The sequence below is a fragment of the Schistocerca cancellata genome, chromosome 3 (genome assembly GCF_023864275.1).
Source record: "Schistocerca cancellata isolate TAMUIC-IGC-003103 chromosome 3, iqSchCanc2.1, whole genome shotgun sequence".
Classification (NCBI taxonomy): Eukaryota; Metazoa; Arthropoda; class Insecta; order Orthoptera; family Acrididae; genus Schistocerca; species Schistocerca cancellata.
The window spans coordinates 642,843,974-642,862,556 of record NC_064628.1 but is presented as its reverse complement, the minus strand read 5'-3'; positions in this window follow the sequence as shown (position 1 = coordinate 642,862,556).

Genomic DNA, 18,583 nt, shown 5'->3' with positions numbered 1-18,583 from the left:
CATATGCGGAATACCACCTAACTATAAATACGTAGTGACAAATGAAAATTTGTACAAAGGCTGGAGCCGCGCGGGGTAGCCGTACTGCCTGAGGCGTCTTGTCACGGTTCGGGCTGCTCCCCCCGTCGGAGGTTCGAGTCCTCCCTCGGGCATGGATGTGTGTGTGTTTTCCTTAGCGTAAGTTAGTTTAAGTTGCATTAAGCAGTGTGTAAGCCTAGGTCCCGATGACCTCAGCTGGTTGGTCCCATAGGAACTTACCACAAATTTCCAAAATTTTTGCTCAGGATGCGATTCGAACCCGGGTGTGCTGCTCACAAGGCAGACGCGACAACCACCACGCCAGCCTAATACATTGGCTTTTCATAAATGCATTCCCTGCCTTCTCAGTTCACATTCCTTTTTAGCCAGGATGCACTATTTCGTTCGATGCTGAGATGTTACTCCAATATAGTTACAGAGCCTGTGCAATTCTGTTCGAGTTTAGGAGGAATATAAATCAAGTAGGCTGAAGGATGAAGGGGAATTTGGGCATATCCAAAACCACTGTACCAGGGTGGCGTAGTGATTAGCGTATCAGCCTAGCGAGAAGGAGATCCAAATTCGAATTCTGGCTTTACCACATCTTCCAGTCGTCGTTTCAGTCTGCATATATACATCATAGCTGTCTGTGAGTTGAAAAGATTTCTGGAATCACGTAGTTTAATTTCATAATTATGTAGTTTTTGCATCTTTTACATTTAAAAATACGACAATGGTGAGTGCATTCAGGATATAAAAATGAATAACGAAAGAAATATAACTGGTCGTATCTTTCAATACTTTATTAGATGTGGTACTCCTTACATCACGCTTATTTACATCAGCGCTGCTGCTCCTGAGCCAACTGTGTAGCTTCAGTCTTAATTTATGTACAACAAAATAGTAGCTCAGAGCAGTGGCGGATCTCGTGCATTTCGCTCCGATGCCCATGCCAGCATATAAAGAAGAAAACAATGAAAACTGAACATCCAGTAAAATATGAAGAATATAATTCCAGCAGTGATTACATAAATCTGTACGTATGCACCGGCCTCTAAAAATTTGTCTCTAGTCGTAGAGAAAATTAAGTTAATTTTAGTGTTGGTGCTAAAAAGGAGAGAAGAAGGGGAGGTGCATCCTTTGAGTTACTAGATAATAGCTGACGATGCGAGGTCACGGTCGAGCTGCCAGCTACAAATGACCAGACACCCTTGAAGACAGCTCTTTCTACTCCGCCTGGAAAAGTGCCGCAGTTTGTATCAGCCATGAAATCCACCAAGCGATCTGGGTCATAGCCACTTGGTTACAAATTAAAATAAAAGAGAATGAGATTTTCACTCTGCAGCGGAGTGTGCGCTGATATGAAACTTCCTGGCAGATTAAAACTGTGTGCCCGACCGAGACTCGAACTTGGGACCTTTGCCTTTCGCGGGCAAGTGCTCTACCAACTGAGCTACCGAAGCACAACTCACGCCCGGTACTCACAGTCTCCTTTCTTTCAGGAGTGCTAGTTCTGCAAGGTTCGCAGGAGAGCTTCTGTAAAGTTTGGAAGGTAGGAGACGAGGTACTGGCAGAAGTAAGGCTGTGAGTACCGGGCGTGAGTCGTGCTTCGGTAGCTCAGTTGGTAGAGCACTTGCCCGCGAAAGGCAACGGTCCCGAGTTCGAGTCTCGGTCGGGCACACAGTTTTAATCTGCCAGGAAGTTTTAAAATAAAAGAGATTATAAAATGTGGGAATATAGCAGTAAGTCTTCATACGTCGCTTATAATTCTTGTAGAAAACAACTGAAAAAAATGGTTCAAATGGCTCTGAGCACTATGGGACTTAACATCTGTGGTCATCAGTCTCCTAGAACTTAGAACTACTTAAACCTAACTAACCTAAGGACATCACACACATACATGCCCGAGGCAGGATTCGAACTTGCGAAAACTGAAAGGTGGCTACACTGAGCCGCAGCGCCAGAGATCGCGCCAGAGAGTATTGTTCCGCCGCCTCCACTGGCAGTGATTCTTGAGAAATTGTGGTAGGCGGTTCTTGTTCAGATGTAGTGGAGAGTTGTCGAGAAGCGGTGTGAGTGTTTGTTCCATGTTTTATGCAGTTATTTGATGGGAGATATAGCAGATGTTATTCTAATGGAGATATTGTAATGATCAGAGTGCTTTTCGTCAATATATATGAAGGTAACAAATTCCCTGTTTTTTTTCTTTTTATTATTTGTGTATCTCAAATAATGCATCATTACAGGTTCAGTGAACAAAGCATCTGGCTTGTGTTCTTGTATTAGAGTGTAATTCTGCTTTCCTTGCGCAGTTATAGTATTTCTAATTTTTTTTATCATGTCAATATAAATGGTATTTAAAAATTCTTGTCTTGTTGAAGAAGAACCGTGCCAGATGTGCGTTGAGTCACACTTCCACACACAGAACAGCTACACTTGTGCTTTGTTGGCTTCGTAGATTTTATAGTTGCTGGGGACTTAATTAATTAACTGTGTTAACGAAAATTTTCATTTCATTCTTTCTTGTTGTTCCATGCAGTCAGATTGCGTACAAAAACTAGTCAGGGCCAGCCGTTTACGAGAGTTGCGTAATCGGACTTACAGTCACCAAAATTAAAAAATATTTGCATTATTATTTAATTAAGCCCCCATGCACGTGGCGACCGCTGCTTCGGATCGTCCCTTGGAATTCTTCTGATTGTAAAAATAGTAGACAGTAGTATTGTTGTAGTAATTTGTAGTTTAGTAATTGTAGTCTATATTGCATGTGTAGATTTGGTAATTGTCATTCTTCTAATGGTATTTTTTTCTCAGAATTTGATTTGTTGTCGTGTATACGCGTTTGACAATTTAGTGCAATTATTTCAATTGTTCGTTAATCGCGTTTGAAGGAAACATTTCGTGTGAATGGTATTGTTGGAGATAAAGTGTCATTGTGTGCAAATTTCTTATAGTGACGAGTTTTGTATATTTTGTAAATGATTACGCGATCAATGAAAAAGGCAAAAATGATGAATAGTGAGAATGACGAAATTGTTAACATGGCGAACTCGCCAACGCAGGAGAACAGTGTGATGGATAATGAAGTGGAAAACAATGTAATAAGTCGGGAAGATAGTCCAGAACCATTTCAAAATTTTTCTCAATCAGAAAATTCACAGAATACGAGATTAACGATAGAAGATTCTGGAATAGTATCGAACACAGATAGTTTTACAGCTATGACGAAGGAAACTGGTTTTTCCGGGAAATGTTAGGGGCGAAAAGAATTTCGAACAAGTTAATATGGAGCAGTTGATGGGTGCAATGTTAAATTTGGGATCACAAATGGGAACAATTAAAACAGAGATGGGAACAATGGAAACACGGCTTAGATCTGAATTAAAAACACAGATGGGAACAATGGAAACACGGTTAGACTCATTGGGATCACAGTTAGGATCTGAATTGAAAACGGTGGCAACACGGCTAGAAACAGAGATGGAAACAATGGAAACGCGGTTAGATTCACGAATAGGGACATGTTTCAAAAATATGAAAGATGAATTAAAGAAAGAAATCAGAGAAGAAGTACAACCGATTTTGAATTCTCACAATAATAGATTAATTGCAGTAGAGATTAGACAAAGGGAACAGGATAGAGAACAGGAGGAAAAAGATCGCGTGATAGTACAGAAATTTTCAGAGTTAAATTTACAACGTGCACACGATAAGAAAGAAATATTTGAGAGAATCGAGGAATCCTTACCAAATGACAGAATAAATAACTTAACGCAACAGTGTGAACAGTTAACTACTAAAGGTGACAATACCGAAACGCGAGTCGTGACACTTACGGAAGACATAAATAAACAGAAAGAACAAATAGGTGATTTATCGGAAAGAGTGGAGGAGATTTCAGATAAATTGACAAATCTTAGTTTGAATGGGGACAGAGATTCAGATGACACAGCTCCATTGCCATTTTCAGAAACCGAAGAGTACCAGAGCATCAATAAACATGTTGAAAATCAGGGAAAATTTAATGAATGCGTTAAAAGGGAATTTGAGACATTAAGAAAGCAAGTCAAACAAATTGAAGGCGAAATCGTAGGAAAAGACAGCAGAAGAAATCTAGAATCACAGATAGCAGAGGGCTTTGAAGAAAATAATTTGTTTCATTTACGGGATGCAACAAGAGAGCGCCAGGCGCGCGAACTTTACAATAATCGACATTCGGACTGGGACAGACGCGGTAGATCTTTGTCGCCACGAGGCGAAAACTTTGACTATAAAAACTTTTTGACTGTTCGGAAATTTAAGATCTTTCGTAATTCTAAGAATGACATACATCCATGTTCATGGTTAGATCAATTTATGTACGCACTTCCGCCAAATTTGCCACTAAGTCACAAACTGAAATTAATGTGCAGCTATTAATGTCCTCCTCAGGGGATTCACTACTCTAAGTGAATATGTGCCGTAGCGAGCATAGGGCCCCGAGCTGTAGTGGTGCTATTTCTCTTTTAGTTTTCTGTACCGCTGCCTACTCTTTTACTATTCTTTGCATCTATCAAAACAACTCTTCGACTATCAATCTATCTAGAGAGTAAGCAAACAATAACCTGATATGACTATTTTACCTAAATGTGATTTCGGAAATTACCGTTTGGACTTACTGTATCTTCTGCAGCATTCATTCGTAGCTTAAACGAAATTTTACCTGTTTATCTTCGTGACAATATTACTTCATATGTTGACGATATTCTTATTGCTAAACATTCTTGGAGTGAGCACAACAAAATTTTGGATTCATTATTACGTATTTTTGCAAGAGCTGGCATTACAGTGAACTTAGAAAAATCTGAATTTGGTCGTTCTCAGGTGAAATTTCTCGGTCACATTATTTCTACAGAAGGTATTCTTCCTGATCCAGAAAAACTTGACGCTATTCGTAATTATGCTGTTCCTACCACAAAACGTGATGTTCGTAGTTTCCTTGGTGTCTGTAATTTTCTTAGACGCTTTGTTAGATTGGACAATTTGGCCACACCTCGTTCGATCTATCTGGAAAGTTCTTTTTAAACGAAAATCGGTCGACAACTCTGTTTGGTTAGTTTGTATTCCTGATGAGTGGGTTAATAAGCTGATTTGGTATACGCATTTCAGTTATGCACACTTTGGTCCCAGAAAATGCTTTCATAAATTACGGGAAAATTGCTACTTCAGTAATATGGAAAAAAGTATTCGATCTGTTCTTGCCAAATGAAAATTATGTCAAAAGGCTAAGCCGCCAACAATTTCTCATAGAGCACCGTTGTTTCCTATCATTCCAGCGAAATTAAAGGACATGGCTGCAGTTGATTTGTTCGGTCCAGTGGTTCGTTCTACTAATGGTTTTGCGTACATTTTTGTAGCAGTGGAACTGACATCAAAATATGTGTGTTTTACACCTTTACGCAAAGCAACAGCTCGTTCAGTATCTAACGCTTTCATCAACCATTTTCTTAAAGAAGTTGGTCATGTTGATAAGGTTATATCAGATAATGGATCACAGTTTCATTCTAAAATTTGGCTTCGTACTCTATGGCGTCGTAAAATTAAACCAATTTTCATTTCACTTTTTCACACCCAATCTAACGCTTCAGAGAGATGGATGAAGGAAATCAATAAATTGTGTCGTCTTTATTGTCATCAGAATCACAGAACGTGGGATCAGTATCTTCATATTTTTCAAAACATTCTGAATGAACTCCCTAATGATTCAACTTCTTTACCGCCTATACTGATATTAAAAAACAAAGCACCGACAAATCGCATTTCTGAAATCGTTCCTTTTCCGCCTTCACGGAAACTGCGGCATTCTGAAGTTGTTAACCTGGCTCTGCAAAATATTGCATCTGCGGCTGCTAGAAGAGAGAAATCAGCTAAACATCCTGGTCGTTTAAAAATCTTGTCAGTTGGTCAGAAGGTGTTAATTAAGTCTCATCGTTTGTCTCATAAAGCAAAAGGCTTGTGTCGCAAATTTTTTCTGCTTTATAACGGTCCATATAGAATTCGCAAAATTATTCATGATAACACTGTTGAAGTATAAACTCTTAAATCACGACGCTCTAAGGGAATACATCATATATCAAACGTTAAAATTTTTGTGGAATGACATACTTGTGAGAAACTAACAGCTAGATGTAAACATGCGGAGAGTACAAGGATACCGCGCTGTGTTTTGGCGGCAGCATATACTCAAAGCAACAGTCAAGTCTGCGCGCCGCACAGGGCAGTCGTTGACCGCAAACAATTGCTTCCTACGTCACGCACCTACAGCTGATCGAGCGCTCAGTGTGAATGCACTGACAGCCGTAAACAATTACACAGTGTTTAATTTCTCCGATTAAATTCAGTATAAAGCTATAGTGACTTGATGAATTATGTTATTAACATTCAGTATTTTTCAGGATATGGTTCTATAAAATATTTAAGAACTTCAGGTAAATTCTGTGCGTGTCCGACGTTAAGACGACTTGCTATCGAGAAAATTTCAGGAAAAATGTCATTTCGAAGAAGAAAGTAATAAACTAAAAAGGTAATTATTAATTGAGTTTATTTTTCAGGTAACATATTTCCACTTAGGTACGTACTTTAGACGTAATTTGCTGCTCGCGATTACGTGATTCATACTTTGTGCTAAATTTCATGTTCTATGAATTTACTTGTGAAGCGACGTGCTTGCGTACGTTAACTGATATTGACAATGATTGATTAATGAACAGGGTTGTTACTTGTGTATATTATGCGTCGCTTGACTGCACTGCTTTTTCACTGATGTCATTTTTTCTATTATGTGCCAGCTGTGCGTATTTATTTAAATTATAATTGTCACTTGATTAGTTGTGCTGATATGGTTATGTATGTAAGTTATACTTTGTGATTTATCTGCTTGCGCCTTCATGTTTACTTATTAAGATTACATATGAACATTTATTTGCTTATGCTGATATGATGCTAATGACCTGTTTAATACGTAAGATATATGTTTACTGCTATGCATATGGATTGCATATTTATACATTTCTGTTTGTCATCACGACTACTCTTTAATTTGGTATATAGCAATGCTGATGTACAGTGTACGAACATAGAGTTTAGGTTACACTATGGTATTAGTTACAGATTGTTCGCTTGGCAGAGCCTCGTTGTAAGAATTGTGCTGCATCCACTTGTTGACATTCTGTTCACTACTGGTATATTTACTCGCTATTGCATGTTTTGCTTACGCTCAGTGCCTTATATTTTTAAGATAAGAAAATGAACTGCTATAATCCGACGAACGACATTAGCACAAGAAACTTCATAGAAGTCACATGAGCTGGAGGTTTTATGGAAGCTGTATAAATTTATGCTAATAGGAAGGAAGCTAACGACATGACATACCAAAACTAGGTTTAGACCATTGACAGTTATTACACTGCATTTTTCGTGAGCAACTGAAATAGGAAGTGACACTTGACACAAGAAATACTCCACATGTTTGCTTCTGTTTGCCATAATTCTTGAAGTGGTGTACACACTGTGAAATATTATGATCATTCACACTCCGTAATCGTACTTAATTACTGAGAGTTATTCGAAATAAGTCTGTTAGAGGTCATGTATGCATTTCTTTGTTTATAATTCATAATGAGTAGAAGATTTTGGCTCAGATGGATTACACAGAGGTTGTGTGTTGACAGTGTGTCTTCGGATTGTATGGGATGATGAGGTTTGCATTAGGATTTTATCTGTACTTGTTCGAGGAGACTGACTAGAGGAAAGAGTTGTTATGGAAGTGAAATGATATTGGCGATAAGGTATATATGTATCGACGTATTGAAGAGATATTATTGAGGTATTGAGATTGTGTGAAGTTGATGATTATTGGAGTTTTGGTGGACACAAGGTAAGGTAAATGATATTGATGATGAGGTTTATATGTATCAACGTAAGAGGTATTATTGAAGTATTGAGATTATGTGATGCTAATGATTATTGGAGTTTTGGTGGATAAGTGGTAAAGTAAGTGAGGTGCATATTTTTTTTTGTTGGTCTATATGGAACAAGGAGGATGAAGATAACAGACTAGAACACTAAAGTAGAAGGAAGATTGTCTACACACACTTGTTAAATCACTAAGCAGTACATAATTTTTTTTGGAGAGAGGAAGTATTTGCATATCCTGGCACACTGACAGTTGTTCAGCAACTGTACATTTTGATCTGGCTTGGCAAACATTGGTCTTGACATGATGACTATGACGTTGACTTAACTATTATTGACTGTTATACATTGCTGACACTACCACTTGATACACATGATGAACATAAAATTTTGGACAGAATTCCATTTACACAGTTAACACTATTCCATTACACAGTAGTACTTAATGTGGATGAAAGATGAGTGAGTGTGTTTTGTGTGTTTTCCTTTCCTAATCCTACCCACCTAACTCCTAAATATTATTTTATTTGTATGTAGTGGCTTGCACTGACACTCATAAATATTATAGGTATACTGATATTTGAGTATTTGTAATAGTAATATGACAATTATCTGATATCATTTGTGTGTTTATTAGAATTTGTATGTTTAGTGTAAGAGCATTGTAAAAGCATTTGTATGTGGATTCAAACTATTGTTCATGCCTGAACTGTCTGATTAGTGATGGGAATATTATGGACTGTTACTTGTACTTTTTCTACATGATTGGTGCCAATAGGACATGTTTACTTTCTGCTTATAAACTCTGATGAACAGTGTGATCAGTGATAGTGAATATTATGGACTGTTACTTGTACTTTTTCTACATGATTGGTGCCAATAGGACATGTTTAATTTCTGCTTATAAACTCTGATGAACAGTGTGATCAGTGATAGTGAATATGATGGACTGCTCTCTGCACCTGCTCATCATTGCTGGGTGCAACTGATGGAACTGCTTTTATTGAAATGATGTCACTTGTTGCTCTCTGCACCTACTCAACAATACTGGGTGCACAGATGGAGCTACTTCTATGGAAATGATGTCATTTGTCGGTGTCTGCACCTACTCAATATTGCTGGGTGCCACTGATGAACTGCTTCTACTGAAATGTTGTCACCTGTTGGTGTTTGCACCTACTCAACATTGCTGGGTGCCATTGATGGACTGCTTCTACTGAAATGATGTCACCTGTTGGAGTCTGCACCTGCTCATCATTGCTGGGTGCAACTGATGTAACTGCTTTTATTGAAATGATGTCACTTGTTGCTCTCTGCACCTGCTCAACATTACTGGGTGCACAGATGGAGCTACTTCTATGGAAATGATGTCACTTGTCGGTGTCTGCACCTACTCAACATTGCTGGGTGCCACTGATGGACTGCTTCTACTGAAATGATGTCACCTGTTGGAGTCTGCACCTGTTCCACATTGCTGGGTGCAACTGATGGAACTGATTCTACTGAGATGATGTCACCTGTTGCTGTCTGCACCTGCTCAACATTGCTGGGTGCCACTGATGGACTGCTTCCACTGAGATGATGTCATTTGTTGGTGTCTGCACCTGTTCCACAATGCTGGGTACCACTGATGAACTGCTTCTGGTGAAATGATGTCACCTGATGCTGTCTGCACCTGTTCCACAATGCTGGATGCCACTGATGGACTGCTTCTTCTGAGATGATGTCACTTGTTGCTGTAGTACCTATTCAACATTGCTGGGTGCTACTGCTGGAACTGTCAACTACTTGTTGTGAAAGCATTTTATGTGAATATTTGTATAAACTGATTTTTTGTGTAATACTGTTTGTGAAAAGTTATGAGACTCTTACCTGTACATATTCGTCATTGCTGACGCTATTGATTGAACTGTTTAACCACATGATATTTGTGTAAACTATTATGCAAAGTCATATGTATGAAAGAATTTGTATTCCTTACTGTATTTTATATATTAGGCTATTGAAAGGTCAGTGCAAAGCCAAAATTTTATCTAGTTATATGATATTTACGTATTAATATTATCTTTTATTTTTGTATGTATTTTTTTTGACGAATTTGGTGGTATTTTCACCACCAATGCTGGCAAAAATACCATCAAATTCTAGCCCGTGGAGGAGGGGCATATGAAAGGTGGCTACACTGAGCCACAGCGCCAGAGATCGCGCCAGAGAGTATTGTTCCGCCGCCTCCACTGGCAGTGATTCTTGAGAAATTGTGGTAGGCGGTTCTTGTTCAGATGTAGTGGAGAGTTGTCGAGAAGCGGTGTGAGTGTTTGTTCCATGTTTTATGCAGTTATTTGATGGGAGATATAGCAGATGTTATTCTAATGGAGATATTGTAATGATCAGAGTGCTTTTCGTCAATATACATGAAGGTAACAAATTCCCTGTTTTTTTTCTTTTTATTATTTGTGTATCTCAAATAATGCATCATTACAGGTTCAGTGAACAAAGCATCTGGCTTGTGTTCTTGTATTAGAGTGTAATTCTGCTTTCCTTGCGCAATTATAGTATTTCTAATTTTTTTATCACGTCAATATAAATTGTATTTAAAAATTCTTGTCTTGTTGAAGAAGAACCGTGCCAGATGTGCGTTGAGTCACACTTCCACACACAGAACAGCTACACTTGTGCTTTGGTTTCGTACGTTTTATAGTTGCTGGGGACTTAATTAATTAATTGTGTTAACCAAAATTTCATTTCATTCTTTGTTGTTGTTCCATGCGGTCACATTGCGTACAAAAACTAGTCAGGGTCAGCCGTTTACGAGACTTGCGTAATCGGACAGACAGCCACCAAAAAAATATTTGCATTATTTTTTTTAATTAAGCCCCCATGCAAAAAAACTGAAAAACGGACTAGTATACATGTAAAAAACAGATCAGATTAAGTAGGTAAATTTCGCCCATAAGTGGATGACGTTAGTTACATAAGGATCTACTGGATCTGGAAGCTGCACTGGGCAGGAATACATCTACTGCATTGTCTGTAGCTCACTGCGAATACAGAGGCCAAACGTCAATGGGTAACGCTATTTTATGAGATTTGCTTTGGGTCTTGTTGTTTCTGACCGTAGTCTGTTAAGGGTTTTCCATACTTCTTACTTTTCGAGATGGCCAATGGCTAGTTGTACTGGTGGTTCTATTCAGCGACAGTCTATTGAAGTTACCCGTTTCCCTGTTTTGGGCTCGGTTTGGTATTCGTAGACCTAGCATGCTCTGAAGAAGTTGCACCCCGATTTCAGTCTTTATGTAACCAGTCGAATGCCTTGTAGTGGGTATTGTTCGAACGTAGAGAACTTGATTCTCTCTTTGAGAGAAGTTGCGCCCCGCTGAGCTATCGGTGGATTGTTTCCAGCCAGGTGGTATATTACTGGATACTGGATAGATCAATACCACTCCCACCCGCGCCTCAGATCCACTTTGCCGACAGACGCCGATAGCTCTCGCGCCGGGATCCGGCGGATCCAATGATGACACCCCCCACCCCACTGGTCACGCTTTCAGGAGACAACGTACGCCCTCTGCCGCCGCGATATAGGATGGCCGGCGGCCGAGTCTCTGTCGCCGTGCTAGACACTCTTTTGTCTTTGTCGGTTCCGACAGTTCACTCATGCATAAGTAGTGCGAGCGTCACACTGCAGAACGCTCTTTAGTTTGCTTCTTGCAATACTTGCACTTTATTGCAGTTGGTCTTTTGTGAAGTTTCTTTCCAATGCTTGGAGAAACCTGCAAGTTAAGTAATCATTTCTCCTCCTCTCCAGCTTGCCTATGAACACTCGCTGCACCGCACTGTAGCCCACCTCTCCTTTCTGTCATATAAGAAGCACTTCAAAAAATGGCTCTGAGCACTATGGGACTTAACAACTGAGTTCATCAGTCCCCTAGAAATAAACTAAGGACAACACACACATCCATGCCCGAGGCAGGATTCGAACCTACGACCGTAACGGTCGTGCGGTTCCAGACTGAAGCGCCTAGAACCGCTCGGTCACACTGGCCGGCTATGAAGTAGTGCAAAACAGATAACAGGTAAACCTGTCATGCAAACAATTATATATATATATATATATATATATATATATATATATATATATATATATATATATATATATATATATATATATATATATCAAAAAAGTTTTGCATCACCTTGGTTCCTAGAGTTCCGGAACCTATACAGAAAACTGGAATACAGATCAACATAAACATCATTTCCGCCGTTTTTACTACTCATGAAAACCACACATAGCATGTGCACCACTATACAGCGAGACCTTCAGAGGTCGTGGTCCAGATTCCTAAAGACATCGATACCTCTAATACCCATAAGCACGTCCTCTTGCATTAATGCATGCCTGTATTCGTCGTGGCATACTATCCACGAGTTCATCAAGGCACTCTTGGTCCAGATTGTCCCTCAAAGACGATTCGGCGTAGATCCCTCAGAGTGGTTGGTGGGTCACGTCGTCCACAAACAGCCCTTTTCAATCTATCTCAGGCATGTTCGACAGAGTTCATGTCTGGAGAATATGCTGGCCACTCTAGTCGAGCGATGTCGTTATCCTGAAGGAAGTCATTCACAACAAGTGCACGATGGGGGCACGAATTGTCGTCAATGAAGACGAATGCCTCGCCAATATGCTGCCACTGTGGTTACACTATCGGTCGGAGGATAGATTCATGTGTCGTACAGCCGTTACGGCGACTTCCCCACATAATGCCATCCCAGGGCACAACAGGGAACCTCCGCCTTGCTGCACTCGCTCGACAGTGCGTCTAAATCGTTCAGCCTGACCGGGTTGTCACCAAACACGTCTCCGACGATTGTCTGGCTGAAGGCATATGCGGCACTCATCGGTGAAGAGAACGTGATTCCAGTCTGAGCGGTCCATTCGTCATGTTGTTGGGCCCATCTGCACCGCGCTGCATGGTGTCGTGGTTGCAAAGATGGACCTCGCCATGGTCATCAGGAGTGAAGTTGTGCACCGTGCAGCCTATTGCGCACAATTTGAGTCGTAACACGACGTCCTGTGGCTGCACGAAAAGCATAATTCAACATGGTGGCGTTGCTGTCTGGGTTCCTCCGAGCCTTAATCCGTAGGTAGCAGTCATCCACTGCAGTAGTAGCCCTTGTGCAGCCTCAGCAAGGCATGTCATCGATAATTCCTGTCTGTTTGTATCTCCGAGACGCTTGGACACTTCCACTTTCTGGCACAAAGTAACAATGCGGACGTGATCGAACCGCAACACTGACCGTCTATGCCTGTCTGCGGTGAACCAAAGTGCAGCAATCATATTCAAACTTGGATTCGTCGGAAAACTGTTTCTGATGTCATTCCTGTCCCCAGTGACGTCGTTTCATATATCATTGCTGTCTAGTATGTGTCTGCATATTCGTCATAGGTAGATGGAGAAGTGGACTATGCACACGTATTAAACAGCGATGGATTGTCGTTCTTAACAGTGTACAATGTGTTACACTGTTCCACTGCTGCGCGACAGCAATACCATTTGGATGAGGTCGCTGAGGGGTGGGGGTGTCTGGATGGTGCTACCTGACCCATCTCGTCGTGCGTCGTGTTCTACGGCCTTCAGTGAATCATTCTGCACACACTCGTTGCACTCCCGAAACACTTTGACCCACACGAGTAGCGATTTCCCGGATAGATGCATCATATTTTCTCACGCCAATAATGCACCGTGTTTCAGACTCGCTGATCTGACGGCACGGTACGCACATACGTCTGCGCGTCGTCCTGGACGTCTGCTCAAGTCACACTGATTGATCCATTACTTTCGGTTTATAGCGACTACCAGAGCCGCAGACACATTTTGCGGGCAGGTGGTGTAGCACCGCGATGTCGATGTTGAGCTTGAACTTGCGTACCGACGTATTTCAAATGCTAACATCTCTGCAGAGCATACTAATGTATCTGTCCTGTGAATATGAACGTCCTATCTCTAGTCGTTCGAGGTGTTCGGTTTTTTCCTGAACATAAGTGTAATATGATATGATATCAGCTTTCTCGTTATGTACACGCCGTCACCTATCTTCTTATCTGTATGGTGTGCAAAGAATGACACATGTGTTCTTTTGATCGCAGTTCTTAAAATGTATTTACTGACTGCAATAGCTCCTGACTTCCACCAGTGTTCTAGCTAAAGACAGAGAAGGTGTAATGCTTCCTACTGAGGTTTCATGCAGAACAAAATGTGTACACATTACAACGCAATTAATCAAACCCTTGAATATGAATTTATCAGGCGCATGTGAATATGAATAAATGTCAAAAGCGGCAATGCAATTGGCAATCATTTTGTCAGAACTTGATCATTAATGCAAGTCTGCATACAATGTCGTGAAAGAAGTGGCATACTGTTGTTGTTGTTATGGTCTTCAGTCCTCATACTGGTTTGATGCAGCTCTCCATGCTACTCTATCCTGTGCAAGCTTCTTCATCTCCCAGTACTTACTGCAACCTACAGCCTTCTGAATCTGCTTAGTGTATTCATCTCTTGGTCTCCCTCTACGTTTTTTACCCACCACGCTGCCCTCCAATGCTAAATTTGTGATCCCTTGATGCCTCAGGACATGTCCTACCAACCGGTCCCTTCTTCTAGTCAAGTTGTGCCACAAACTCCTCTTCTCCCCAATTCTATTCTATACCTCCTTATTAGTTATGTGATCTACCCATCTAATCTTCAGCATTCTTCTGTAGCACCACATTTCGAAAGCTTCTATTCTCTTCTTGTCCAAACTATTTATCGTCCATGTTTCACTTCCATACATGGCTACACTCCATACAAATACTTTCAGAAACGACTTCCTGACACTTAAATCTATACTCGATGTTAACAAGTTTCTCTTCTTCAGAAACGCTTTCCTTGCCACTGCCAGTCTGCATTTTATATCCTCTCTACTTCGACCATCATCACTTATTTTGCTACCCAAATAGCAAAACTCCTTTACTACTTTAAGTGTCTCATTTCCTAATCTAATTCCTCAGCATCACCCGACTTAATTCGACTACATTTCATTATCCTTGTTTTGCTTTTGTTGATGTTCATCTTATACCCTCTTTTCAAGACACTGTCCATTCCCTTCAACTGTGTTTCCAAGTCCTTTGCTGCCTCTGACAAAATTACAATGTCATCGGCGAACCTCAACATTTTTATTTCTTCTCCATGGACTTTAATACCCATTCCGAATTTTTCTTTTGTTTCCTTTACTGCTTGCTCAATATACAGATTGAATAACATCGGGGATAGGCTACAACCCTGTCGCACTCCCTTCCCAACCACTGCTTCCCTTTCATGCTCCTCGACTCTTATAACTGTCATCTGCTTTCTGTACAAATTGTAAATAGCCTTTCGCTCCCTGTACTTTACCCCTGCCATCTTTAGAATTTGAAAGAGAGTATTCCAGTCAACATTGTCAAAAGCTTTCTCTAAGTCTACAAATGCTAGAAACGTATGTTTGCCTTTCCTTAATCTATTTTCGAAGAGAAGTCGTAAGGTCAGTATTGCCTCACGTGTTCCAACATTTATGCGGAATCCAAACTGATCTTCCCCGAGGTCGGCTTCGACCATTTTTTCCATTCGTCTGTAAAGAATTCGCGTTAGTATTTTGCAGCAGTGACTTATTACACTGATAGTTCAGTAATTTTCACATCTGTCAATACCTGCTTTCTTTGGGATTGAAATTATTATATTCTTCTTGACGTCTGAGGGTATTTCACATGTCTCATACATATTGCTCACCAGATGGTAGAGTTTTGTCAGGACTGGCTCTCCCAAGGCCGTCAGTAGTTCCAATGGAATGTCGTCTACTCCCGGGGCCTTGTTTCTACTCAGGTCTTTCTGTGCTCTGTTAAACTCTTCACGCAGTATCGTATCTCCCATTTCATCTTCATCTACATCCTCTTCAATTTCCATAATATTGTCCTCAAGTACATCGCCCTTGTATAGACCGTCTATATACTCCTTCCACCTTTCTGCTTTCCCTTCTTTGCTTAGAACTGGGTTTCCATCTGAGCTCTTGATATTAATACAAGTGGCTCTCTTTTCTCCAAAGGTCTCTTTAATTTTCCTGTAGGCAGTATCTACCTTACCCCTAGTGAGATAAGCCTCTACATCCTTACATTTGTCCTCTAGCCATCCCTGCTTAGCCATTTTGCATTTACTGTCAATCTCATTTTTGAGATGTTTTTATTCCTTTTTGCCTGCTTCATTTACTGCATCTTTATATTTTCTCCTTTCATCAATTAAATTCAATATCTCTTCTGTTACCCAAGGATTTCTACTAGCCCTTGTCTTTTTACCTACTTGATCCTCTGCCGCCTTCACTACTTCATCCCTCAGAGCTACCCATTCTTCTTCTACTGTATTTCTTTCCCCCATTCCTGTCAGTTGTTCCCTTATGCTCTCCCAGAAACTCTGTACAAACTCTGGTTTAGTCAGTTTATCCAGGTCACATCTCTTTAAATTCCCACCTTTTTGCAGTTTCTTCAGTTTTAATCTACAGTTCATAACCAATAGATTGTGGTCAGAGTCCACATCTGCCCCTGGAAATGTCTTACAACTTAAAACCTGGTACCTAAATCTCTGTCTTACCATTATATAATCTATGTGATACCTTCTAGTATCTCCAGGGTCTTCCATTTCTACAACCTTCTTTTATGATTCTTGAACCACGTGTTAGCTATGATTAAGTTATGCTCTGTGCAAAATTCTACCAGACGGCTTCCTCTTTCATTTCTTACCCCCAATCCATATTCACTCACTATGTTTCCTTCTCTCTCTTTTCCTACTCTCGAATTCCAGTCACCCATGACTATTAAATTTTCGTCTCCCTTCACTACCTGAATAATTTCTTTTATCTCATCATACATTTCATCAATTTCTTCGTCATCTGCAGAGCTAGTTGGCATATAAACTTGTATTACTGTAGTAGACGTGGGCTTCGTGTCTATCTTGGCCACAATAATGCGTTCATTATACTGTTTGTAGTAGCTTACCCGCACTCCTATTTTTTTATTCGTTATTAAACCTACTCCTGCATTACCTCTATTTGATTTTGTATTTATAACCCTGTATTCACCTGACCAAAAGTCTTGTTCCTCCTGCCACCGAACTTTACTAATTCCCACTATATCTGACTTTAACCTATCATTTTCCCTTTTTAAATTTTCTAACCTACCTGCCCGATTAAGGGATCGGATATTCCACGCTCCGATCTGTAGAACGCCAGTTTTCTTTCTCCTGATAACGACGTCCTCCCGAGTAGTCCCCGCCCGGAGATCCGAATGGGGGACTATTTTACCTCCGGAATATTTTACCCAAGAGGATGCCATCATCATTTAACCATACAGTAAAGCTGCATGCCCTCGGGAAAAATTACGGCTGTAGTTTCCCCTTGCATTCAGCCGTTCGCAGTACCAGCACAGCAAGGCCGTTTTGGTTAGTGTTACAAGGCCAGATCAGTCAATCATCCAGACTGTTTCCCCTGCAACTACTGAAAAGGCTGCTGCCCCTCTTCAGGAACCTCACGTTACATACTAAACCAGCACAAAAGAAAGAATTGAGCGGCGATGAAATATATACTACTGGCCATTAAAATTGCTATACCAAGAAGAAAATCAGATGATAAACGGGTATTCATTGGACAAATATATTATACTAGAATAGACATGTGATTACATTTTCACGCAGTTTGGGTGCATAGATCCTGAGAAATCAGTACCCAGAACAACCACCTCTGGCCGTAATAACGGCCTTGATACGCCTGGGCATTGAGTCAAACACGGCTTGGATGGCGTGTACAGGTACAGGTGCCTATGCAGCTTCAACACGATACCACAGTTCATCGAGATTAGTGACTGTCGTATTGTGACGAGCCAGTTGCTCGGCCACCACTGACCAGACGTTTTCAGTTGGTGAGAGATCTGGAGAATGTGCTGGCCAGGGCAGCAGTCGAACATTTTCTGTATCCAGAAAGACCCGTACAGGACCTGCAACATGCGGTCGTGCATTATCCTGCTGAAATGTAGGGTTTCGCAGGGATCGAATGAAGCGTAGAGCCACGGGTCGTAACACATCTGAAATGTAACGTTCACTGTTCAATGTGCCATCAATACGAACAAGAGTTGACCGAGACGTGTAACCAATGACACCCCATACCATCACGCCGGGTGATACGCCAGTATAAAGATGACGAATACACGCTTCCAATGTGCGTTCACTGTGATGTCGCCTAACACGGATGCGACCATCATGACGCTGTAAACAGAACCTGGATTCATCCGAAAAAATGACGTTTTGTCTTTCTTGCACCCAGGTTCGTCGTTGAGTACAGCATCGCAGGCGCTCCTGTCTGTGATGCAGCGTCAAGAGTAAACGCAGCCATGGTCTCCGAGCTGATAGTCCATGCTGCTGCAAACGTCGTCGAACTGTTCGTGCAGATGGTTGTTGTCTTGCAGACGTCCCCATCTGTTGACTTAGCGATCGAGACGTGGCTGCATGATTCGTTACAGCCATGCGGATAAGATGCCTGTCATCTCGACTGCTAG